Source organism: Vulpes lagopus, chromosome 1 (genome assembly GCF_018345385.1).
Source record: "Vulpes lagopus strain Blue_001 chromosome 1, ASM1834538v1, whole genome shotgun sequence".
Taxonomy (NCBI): Eukaryota; Metazoa; Chordata; class Mammalia; order Carnivora; family Canidae; genus Vulpes; species Vulpes lagopus.
The window spans coordinates 158,001,761-158,012,698 of NC_054824.1; positions in this window are offsets into that span (position 1 = coordinate 158,001,761).

The window sequence follows — 10,938 nt, forward strand, 5'->3', positions numbered from 1 at the left end:
CTCTTAGTGTATCTCTTATATATTTCAAGCCATAAAGTTCACTGCATCCCTCCACTTGAAATTTTGTTTTATAACCCATTCAGGAATTGTGTTTGTGCTTGTGAAATGTTCTCAAATATGTCTATAAAAGGTCCACTGATACCATTATTTTGAAAAACTTGCTTTGCTTGGCTTTCCCAGGGTGGTATCCAAGTGCTCAGGTGATGATATAAGTGACAAAGTTCTATTGCATCAGTTTTGTACAAGGCAGCTGTATTCCATGTGTGGGAGGAATAAGAGCAAATGAAGAAGTGGGGGCTAATCGGTATGAGGACCATATGCACTAGCTTTGCCAGGATATCCCTGATATCTTTTAAAATCATAAAACACTTTCAAAAGACTTTTGATATATGGATTCACAAATCCACAAATAATTGTTACTTTCTGTGAAGGAAATTATTGGTTCAAAATTACTGCCCTCAGTTTATTGGAGCACTTTGTAGAACTGTTCCTCCCTGGTGTTAAACTCCTCTTCTACTTCTCAAATAGTTGGAGCATAAGGTTATCAGGGCTCTTAATAATGTGATGTATAATTTAGGAGTTAACTACTTTGTGTTCTCTCACTTGTTCTGTTTAAAAGATAACCAGTGGTAGTCATTTTCAACTCATTGTCTTAAAAAAAATGAAATCATACTCTGAAGGGTAAACTTGAATTCCTGAATTTAATAGTTCTTATTCTGTGATTCCCCACACTTTCTTTAAATGGAACCATTTTTATAGGTTTCAGAGAATTTTTTGAGGCACAGGCCTCATTGCATTTAAAATACAGTGAGAGTTTTCATGCTTTTCACTTTTGCATAATTCTACTGAATTACACCACTTGCAAGGTGGTAAATCTTTATACTCACTGAGAGCACAGCTGGTTTCCAAGTCAGATGATAGAAATCTCTGATTGGAATTTCTAGAGCATATTTTATTGCTAGATTGGCATTTGAATTATAGAGTAAAAACTCAGCTATAAACCTCTCTCATTCTTTGTTTGGATTTAGCAACATAGTACTCTCAAGGAGCTTTATCTAAGTATTCAGCAACTTCCTTTTCCGAGACATTGGCACAAAACGGACTCAAGTTATTCTGACCCAGGCCATTCCCAGTGACCTTTATAAATGATGTTTTGGGTTTTGTATTTCTAAGGAGCCAAGTCAGCATTTTAAAAGGCCCTGATAGATATAACTCAGTCTGCCAGACAAGACCTGGGGCCACTCTGGACCAGAGTAATTATACCCCCTCTCAACATAGATCTACCCCAGGCCTGACTTGAACTACTCTCCGGAGGGATGAAGCAGGACACTATTCTCCATCTGCCTTTACCTTAATGTCAGCTACTTTTGCAAGCTCCTAATCCCAAACAGCTGTCTTGAAAATGCAGTATTATTTCTTTATGCAATTGATCAAACAACTGTATGTAGCTACATATATGGACAGAGCCATGTGAGAGGTGTGTAATCTGCGCCTTTTGTCCTTAAGCTTATAGTCTACTTGAAGGACTAGGATTTACACTCAAAACAAAGGCTGATACAGAGTATGTCTTCTTGATAGGAGATAAACTGAGTGGTTAGACCACAACATAGATGCATCCTTCAGAAGTACCAAAATTTTAGAACACTTCTAATTTTAAATATTCTGTCCATTTTTTTGTTTTGTTTACGATCTTATGAATGTATCTAGGGCCTGCCATATCTTTCAGTTTGCTTTAGCAGTGAGGAGCAACACATATACAACTTAACACAACAAAAAGCCTCTGATAGACAACATGTACAGATTCTGAGTTTAAAAAAAAAAAATCATAGTTACCACCGCAATAAGAGTATTGGGAAAAAGGTTTTTGCATGATTTAAAAGAGGGGGCCACTGGGATTTATTAGAAAATTTTATTTTAAAAACCCAAGTATTAGAAAAACTACATGACAGAGGGTTGAAGGTGTCTTATGTGGACAATAGCATAAATATAAGAGCTCATTGCAATAACTCAAGGTGTTGCTGAATCAGGGAGCAATAATTATTTACCCAAGCCAGAACAAGGTGGAAATGGAACAGACTCGTGTGAACTCAAGGATAACTCAACATGGTGCGTGTTCCAAAATCACATATAAGAGAGGTCTTTCCAAGCCAAATGACTCTAGGAGCCTAAAATAGAGCCATAATTAAGCAATAAGACGTGACAGGGAACACATTTCTCAGTGATTATAGCATGCCTCAAGGGATAAGTCACTAGGCCAAAGGTTCATGTGATGAGTGAAATAATAACCCTGCAATGTATAGCATCACACTGTTAGAGGGAGAATGAGAAGGAAATGAATAATTGGGGTTGGAAGAATCATTTCTTGACTCCAGTTGTTGGGCAATAATACTTCCATACATATAGTACGTGTCTCCATTAGTTGTATCCAGCATCCCGGAGCTCTGGATTTACACTAGAGCTTTCACTTTAAAACTCTGCAGAATTGTCCATCTCATTTTCTTAGCCAAGCAAAAACTAGGCAGTTAAGATACAACCTTGGAAGTCCATAGCCATATACATGGAACTTCAGTCTGGTAGAATTATAATTGTGGACGCTTATATCTGGCTCTTAGAACTGAAAAATAGTTGAAGCAACCACACTGAATCATTTTCAATATTTTGTCTTATTTACCTCATGTGTTTCCCTCAGAAACTACCAGTAGACATGGCCCCAATGTCACACAGGTCCAGAAACCTCTCTGGTCTTCTGGGCTGAGCTTTCCTTGCCCTTACTGCTATGCTGCTGGTGGAAGACAGGGAAAACTCCAGAGCCAGTAGCCAATGGAACTCCATGCTATGGTAGAGGCAGGCCTTTTACCTGGATGAGAAGGGAGACTACCCACTAACTACAGTGGGGTGAAAATTTTCCAGATGCCCTGAAAAGCCAGTAGCGGCAGTTGTCTGTCAGTTTCCTGTCCATGTGTCTGTGATTCTGTGTGTGTGTGTGTGTGTGTGTGTGTGTGTGTGTGTGCCTGTGATTCTTAATTCATCACTTCAGAAGATCATTAAAAATCTTCTGAACCAACCTCAGAGAACAAGATTTTTGTGCTCCTTAATGTTTCCCATGGCGTAGGCTAGGGCTATACCCTGGAGAATTCTGGTCAAATAGTGATTTATCTTAGCCCAGGTGACCAGTGCCCTCACCCTCTCCCAAAATCTGCTTTTAAGAAAAGAGCTGAAGACAGGCTATAGACAACATTTGCATCCCTCCAAAATTCGTACGCTGAAACCTAACCATCACATGATAGTATCAGAAGATGGGATTTTGGGGCAGTGATTAGGTCAGGATGGTAGAGCCATCATGAATGGGATTTGTGCACTTATTAAAGAGACCCCAGAATGTTCCCTGGCTCTTTCCACTGTGTGAGGACATAGCAAGAAGGCATCCTATGAACCAGGATACAGGTTCTCACCAGATAGCAAATCTGCCAGCACCTTGATCTTGCACTTCCCAGCCTCCAAACTGTGAGAAATAAACATCTTGTTTTTAAGTATATTATTCTGTTACAGCACCCCAAACAGACTAAGACAACAGTTACATCTTGAGGAGACTAAATAGGTTACTTTATTCAAGTGTCTCCTTTTAATATAATGAAATATATTTAAAGCAATGTATTTTAGCTTGTGTAGTGGAAATCTTAACCTGGCCTCAGGAATTTCAAGCATCAGAGAGCACATGTGAGAATGGGGGTGTAGTGAGCTGCCTGGAGAGAGGGCTTGAGGAGATCCTGCAACCATACTCCACTGCATGAACTAAGAAAGGAGTCCCTGGAGCCTGTATTGCCCATGGGTTTATAAACTCCATTTGCGAAAATTACCCCAAGCTGTCCTCCCCCGACTTCCTATTGCTAGCGCAATATGCAGTTAAAGAAGTGAAACCACGTCTGCCATTCCAGCTACATATATGGTTGCATAGTAAACCATCCCATAACTGTCTTCAAACAGCAACCACTGTTTTGTTCATGATTCTGTGGGTTATTAATTAGGTCTAGGCTGGCCAGTTCTCTGATATTTTTGGGATCTCTCATGTGCAGTAATTTGGTGGGGTACGTGGTCTAAGAGAGCTCCACTTACATTCTGGCAGTTGGTGATACCTGTCATCTGGGCCTTTTTCTCCAGTTTGTCTCTTATCTGCAAGAAGGCTAGCTTGACTTTTTATTCACGGAGGTTCCAGAGTTTCAAGATGGCAAGACTGGAGCTCCAAGGCTTCCTGGGACCCAGGTTGCACAGTCACACATATCACTCCTGCTGCACTCTGCTGATCAAAGGAAGTCACAAGACCAGCCCAGATTCCAGTGGTGGGGGAGTAGACTGAACATCTTGATGGGAGGAGTAGGAGACTCACAATGCAAAGGAATGATCATCTAGGAAGGGGAGGAATTGTGGTCATCTTTGCAAACCATTTACCATGGTGTGCCCCTGCTTGCTCCAATAATTCACATTTGTCCCATATACAAAATGGACTCACCATCCCCCCAAATTCTCATTCCATTATGGTTTCAGCCATGCAGTCCATGATCTCATCATCTGATCAAGCCCAGATGTGAATGAGCCTCCTCAAGTATGGCCCCTTCAATGGCCTCTTGATCTAAAGACCTCTGAGCTAAAATGAAAAGTCACCTGCTCTCCCCACACCTCAATACACAGTGGTGAGACAGGGCAGGTTAGCTCAGTGGACATTCACTTTTAAAAAGGAGGGGTGTGAAGCAGAGAGAAGGCACTCTGAAATCTAGCCTGGGGTATATTATCAGGTCTCCCTCTTCTGGGAGCAGGGAATAATGAAAGGCCGAGTTTTCATCTCAGGGAATGGCTTCCTAGATCAGTGTTCTCCACAATTCTCAGCTCTATACTTAGAGATATCTTTGCTTTTCCACAAAAAATGACACGTGTTTGCAACAGAGAAGTTTTATCAGCCTGCTTCCTGGCCATAGAAACTAGAGGGAGGGTCTAGAGGCCTCTTTTCATTTGGGAAAGTCTTTGTCTCTTTTAGTTCAAACTGGTGGTGATTTTGCCAATTTAATTCTCTTAAACCTTGTTGGTTCTCTTTAACTCTTAATGGAGTTCACTTCATAATTTCAAAACCACATTTACAATTTTTTTATGAAAACCTCTATTGATTTTGTATATGTGAGGGAGATGTGACCCAGTTCTTCTATTGTGGACTGAATTGTGTCCTCCCCCAGAATACATATGTTGAAATCACAACCTCCATTGTGACTATATTTAGAGATAGGGCTTACTTATAAGTAAGGTTAAATGAGGTAATAAGGGTGAGACCCTGATCCCATAGAATTAGTGTCCCCACAAGAGGCAACAGAGTTCACATGAGCTCTCTCTGTCTCTTCTCTCTCTCTCTCTTTATTTATTTCTCTCTCCTCTCTCTTTCATATGAGGACACAGTAAGAAGATGGCCATCTACAAGCCAAGAAGAGAACTCTTATCAGAAACCAAATCAGGTGGAAACTTGCTCTTGATTTTCTAGCCTCTGGAACTATAAGAAATACATTTCTGTAGTTTAGGCCATCTAGCCTATGACATTTTATCATGGTAGCCCAAGCTAATACAGATTTTGGTAGCAAGAAGTGGGATTCTGCTATAACAAAATCCATCCCACAGCTCCAGAAATCTTAACTCATTCCAGGGTCTGAAGTCTGAAGTCCAAAGTCTCATCTAAATATCATCTAAGTCAGGTATGGCTTACATAAAACTATGCATCTCAAAAGGGTAAATTTCACTGTATATAAATGATGCCTCAAAAAACAAGACTTTAAGTGAGGAAGAATAGGAGCTTAAAACAACCATTTTATTTTCTCACCATTTTATGTCAGCAATTTGGACTAGAATCAGATGGGCAGTTATTTTGCTGTTACTATGCACAGAATCAGAAACAAATAAAATGTTGTTGTTTTAGAAGAATGATTTGGGCGTTATTTTTTTATACAGCAATAGATAATTGATATGGCACAGGAGATTGAATCAGGAGCTCCTGTATTTGTATGAGGCAACAAAATACAAGCTGGCCATAAAGGAGGCCAGTCACCCTTCAGGTGATTAGCATAAACTGTCCCATCTAGGGAGGAGGTGTATACCATATCTAAATGATGCCCATACCATCTGATCAGAGCATCCATTTGGGGAAGTATTTAGTGCAAAGTGCAGAGAATTGTGGCTCAAGCTCAAATTGCTATCTAAAGGGAGGCTGAGCTACTTTCATCTAATTGCCCTGACATGTCTCAGGATCTGGTGTTTTTTGTTGTTGTTGTTGTTGTTGTTTTTAACTTTTTAAAAAAAGATTTATTTATTTGAGAGAGAGCACACATACTCATGAACAGATGGGAAGGGCAGAGGAAGAGGGAGAAAATCTCAAGCAGACTCCTGCTGTGTGTAGAGCCTGACCTTGGGCTCCATCTCACGATGCTGAGATTGGGACCCTGAGCTGAAACCAAGGTTGGATGCTTACCCAACTGTGCCATCCAGACACCCCTCAGGGCCTGGTTCTTGACTATTATCTGTCCAGGTTGGCATCTTCTGAGCTCTATATGGTACGACTAGTCCCTCATAACTCAATTCTTACAGATTAAATCTTCAATATCCCTTAGACCAATGAGAGACCCCCAAGGCTGGCTTTCTCTTGGCCATTTCTACGTGTCTCCAGGGGCTACAGAAAATATTAGGCTCACCTTCTTTACCACTCTCAGACCATAGAAAACTCTGAGGCAACCCATCCCCTTTTGCTCTAGATGTGCCAGACAGCTTCTCTGGTGCAATGCTGGGTAGGGGTAATCTCTCTGAGGTTTGCCATCTTTTGGATTCTAACCTGAAAAGAAGTCCCAGATCTCCTTGTTCTTAGAACCTGAAAACCCCACAGGGTTCAGCCTATAGGGAGCGTGGTGGCAAGAGTAGAGTGCAAGAACTGCTTTCAGGGACTCACTAGCATCTAACCCTCTTGCTCTGCCTTAGAAGAGCCTCTTGTCTTCCAGCCAGGGGAATTTTTATTTTACGTGGGCAGGAAAAAATTGGCTCAAATTGATCAAATATTCTTCCAAATCTTTTTTGTCTGAAGCCTGAAGCTCAGCCTTTTAAACTCAAAAGCCAAGAATTTGTCTCTTTTGTTCTCTGGTTCTGCTGTGACAACCCTCCCTTGAGGCAAGCAATGACTCATGGTCTAGCTGCCCGGATGGGGGAGGGTCAAGGGTAACAGGAAATCACAGGGAAAAACACATTTGTTAATACATCAAAATATGATCCTGCAACACTAGGATTTCTATTCTCTTTCTTATTCTCTGTTAAGTGGAGACAAACCCATCCTTCTCATTTCTTACAAAACCTCCTGCATTAGATAGGGTTCTTTGGGATGTGAGTAATAGAAATCAACTCATTCTTGCCCACCCTCTCTCTGAAAATGAAATGCAGGTGTTCAGAGGGGGTGGGGAGGACTGGAGGCAGAGACAGAAATGTAACCACATCTTTTACCAAGGCACCAAAGACCTGAATTCCCACCAGAACCATGCTTTCTCTGATTTCTGCTCTTCTCTGCATGTTGGTTTTGTTCACTGTACACTTGGCCCCTCTGTAGATAGGGTCTAAATTTCAACTCCTGCTGCTATGGTGTGACAGAAATGTCTCGCTCTGCTACCTGAATGCCAGTGAAAGGGCTACTGGTCAGGTCATTGTAGTCCATGATCAAGCAGCTGTACTTGAGGGAATGCTCATAGGAAAGGACAGAATCCCATTTTACAAAGAGGCTGCAGACTGTGCACCACCATGGAGGAGAGGAAAATTCTTGAAAACGTGGAGGCTGAGCAGCAGTTCTACTGTTTCCTGTGTGGAGGTGGTTTCACCCTTATCAACCTATGTTGGCAGCTGACCTGCGTCCTGCTTCTTGTATAGCTATTTACAGACATGTAGCGCTTAGTGTACTGCTTCTTGTATAGCTATTTATGGATATGTCTCTCTCTCTTCTAAGAGACCACCAGCAACTTGTGGGCAAGAACTTAATTTTGCCTACCCACAAAGGCAAACAGTGCCCTGTGCCTCATAGGCACTCCAAAGTATCCATTGAAGGATCATATGAGTCAATGAATGGGAATGAAGGAAAGTTAATTGAATCCTCCTCCAAATCAATGGATTCTATAAAGGGAAAATAATAAGGCATTTCTATAGTAGTTATAATTTTGAAAATGAATCCAGATAATTTCTATTATGGGCTACAATTTTCTTTAGGCAGGGAAAGAGTTAAGCAGTTTTGCACCGTGTTCATGGACTTCTGACATGATATAAAACACTACAATTTTGGCTTTTCCATTTTAGCTGACATAGTTTAAGTTGATGAATATTTTGATTTGTGCCAGTCTCAGGCAGTTTTAAATGCTATCCCTGCAGGAGTCAAGAAGTCCAGTCATAATCATAACAATATGCTTGTCAGTCAAAAGCACCGGAAGATTGTTTAGGTGCAAAGAAAGCATTTTCCCCTGAAAGGAAACAGGGCAATTGAAATCACCTACTTTTCAAGGCATTGAAGTCAAAACTGTTACCAGCTTCATGGTGTGAAAATTCAGGTCTCGGCACCCCCTTGGTCGGACTCCAGTATGTCCTGGGGCTCTCCAGCCAAAAAACAAGTTACAGTCCAAAGTTCAGCAGAAATTAGACTAAAGAGAAAGCACAACGATCAAGCTTGATTTCCCCATCATTATTTGCAGGTCACCATTTCAGCAGGGAATGTATAATGAGTTCCCTTCCATCCCTGCAGTCAACGCACCTTGGAATAGATTTGCAGAGCCAACTAAATCAGAGAATTCATGCAATTACACAAGGTCTCAGCAGAAGAAAGTGATTTTTCCCCCTGAACAGACCGAGCAAATAATACTTGATAGAATTGACCTAAAGGTTATACCATAGGAACTGTTTGCATTATAGCAGGCAAAATTAAAACATTCACATAAAATTGGGTTCATTAGGAAAAAGGAAAAAGCCAGAAACCAGTGTGGGAGAAAGAAAGAAGAAATGAACAGCCCGGAGAAATGGATTTCAAAATTGGAGGCAGCCCAGAATTATTCAAACCTTTGGGTATGTTGATGTCAGGACCTTCTTTTTTCAGTGTTAGTGTGACCTTAGTAATTGCAGCTGCTCAACAAATTTGCTCAGCAACACTGCCTCACTAGAGGAAAATTAAAAAACAAATCTGTTACACCCCTTCTAATTTTTTTTTGCGTTAATAGCAGTTTTTACATGGAAATGAACTGGTTAAATAAAAAGCTACTATAATAGAAAGAACACCTTTCACCCCCAAAGAATTCCATATACCCCATGCTGATATCAAAAGAATCTCCTCATGGGAAAGAGCAATGTGGAAAGCAGAGGGAACAAAAATGTGGTGTTCAGAGTCCACTGGGAGCTTCAGACAAATATGAAACAATGACTTCATGTAGTAGATAAATTTCTCACATTCTTCAACCAGTTTTATTGGCTAAATACTCATGTATCCAGTTGTATGCACACGAAGCCAGCCCAAAGAAGAATCTGAGTGGGTATTTAAAAATACATCCAGGGTGGAAATGTAATCACACGCTAGCCTTTTTATCTAGCAATTTACCAATGTTTCTATTAGTTGGTCATTCTTGAAGTCACCTAAAAACATGTCCATGCTTATCCTCTCTTTCACTGACAAAGAATGATAACTTTGAAAAAGTAAAACAATTTTCAGCAATCACAGAGCAGGAGGGCATATATTGCCACTGTATCTAAGTCCAACTTCCACATTCTCCATTGTCTTAAGATACAGTACTAACTCTGGCACACCACAGTGTGTCCCAGCCCTCTCTCTGGCTCTCTCTCCCGGTTCTGTCCTGTAAGAATCTTGATCTTGCTTTTCATTGAAACCATTTTCACTCACTGTCCCTAATTGGGTCATGCACCCATGTGCCTCTGAGCCTTCATGTGCTGTTTCTTTTTCTTCCTTGTCTGAGCCCTGTCTTTCCATCCTTCAGACTAGGTGCCTCCAGGAGACTTTCATGGGCAGCTCTAGTATTTGCCAGGTTGCTCTCATCTGGATTTCTCTCAGTTGGTACTTAGGCTAGCCTACTTGCCCTGTGAGATCTCTCATGATTTCAGTAGTCTCTGAAGAGCATGGAGCATAATAAAAGTGGAGAAGCTTTGGAATCAGATAGACTTGGTTGGAGATTGAGATTCTATCCCTCACAAACTGTCGTAATTCAACCTCTCTGAAGTTTCATTTTCTCATGTATAAGCTGGAAATAATAATAGCCAGCTTACAGAGTTCTTGGTAACATCGAATAAAGTCATGTATACAAAACACTTAGCCCCTTATTCTACAAAGTAAGTCAAAGTCTTGTCTCTTGTTCCCTGCCTTATCTTTGGCATCTAAAAGAGTTCCTAACACAGAGTGGGTACTCAGTTAATGCTTGTTAAATGCTGAATTAGTGAACATTCCATGCATAGTAAACATTGACTTTCTTCTATTTTGTTTTCTCCAAAAGCCTGTAATTTTTGGAGAATGGGGCTTATGCATATATTTTTTTATATACTCATATACTCACTGTGAGGAGCTTTGGTAAGTGTTTTCTCATAAGTTGTTGGCTGTATACTAGATAACTCAATAAGCCCCTGTTTACTTACTAGATAACTCTCAATGGCACATAAAGATCCACTTATCACAGTAATTAACCCATTTGTCTATGAACTTCAGTGGTACTCCCCACCCATGGATGTAGTAACAGACTAAATCATCATCATCATCATCATCATCATCATCATCATCATCATCTTAGGAAAAAAACAAGGGAGCTAGAAGAAGGCATCTGACAAATGTGTACATTTATTAACATTCTCCACCAGCCCAGAATGCTGAGATACATACCATCAAACTAAAAAATAAAGTCA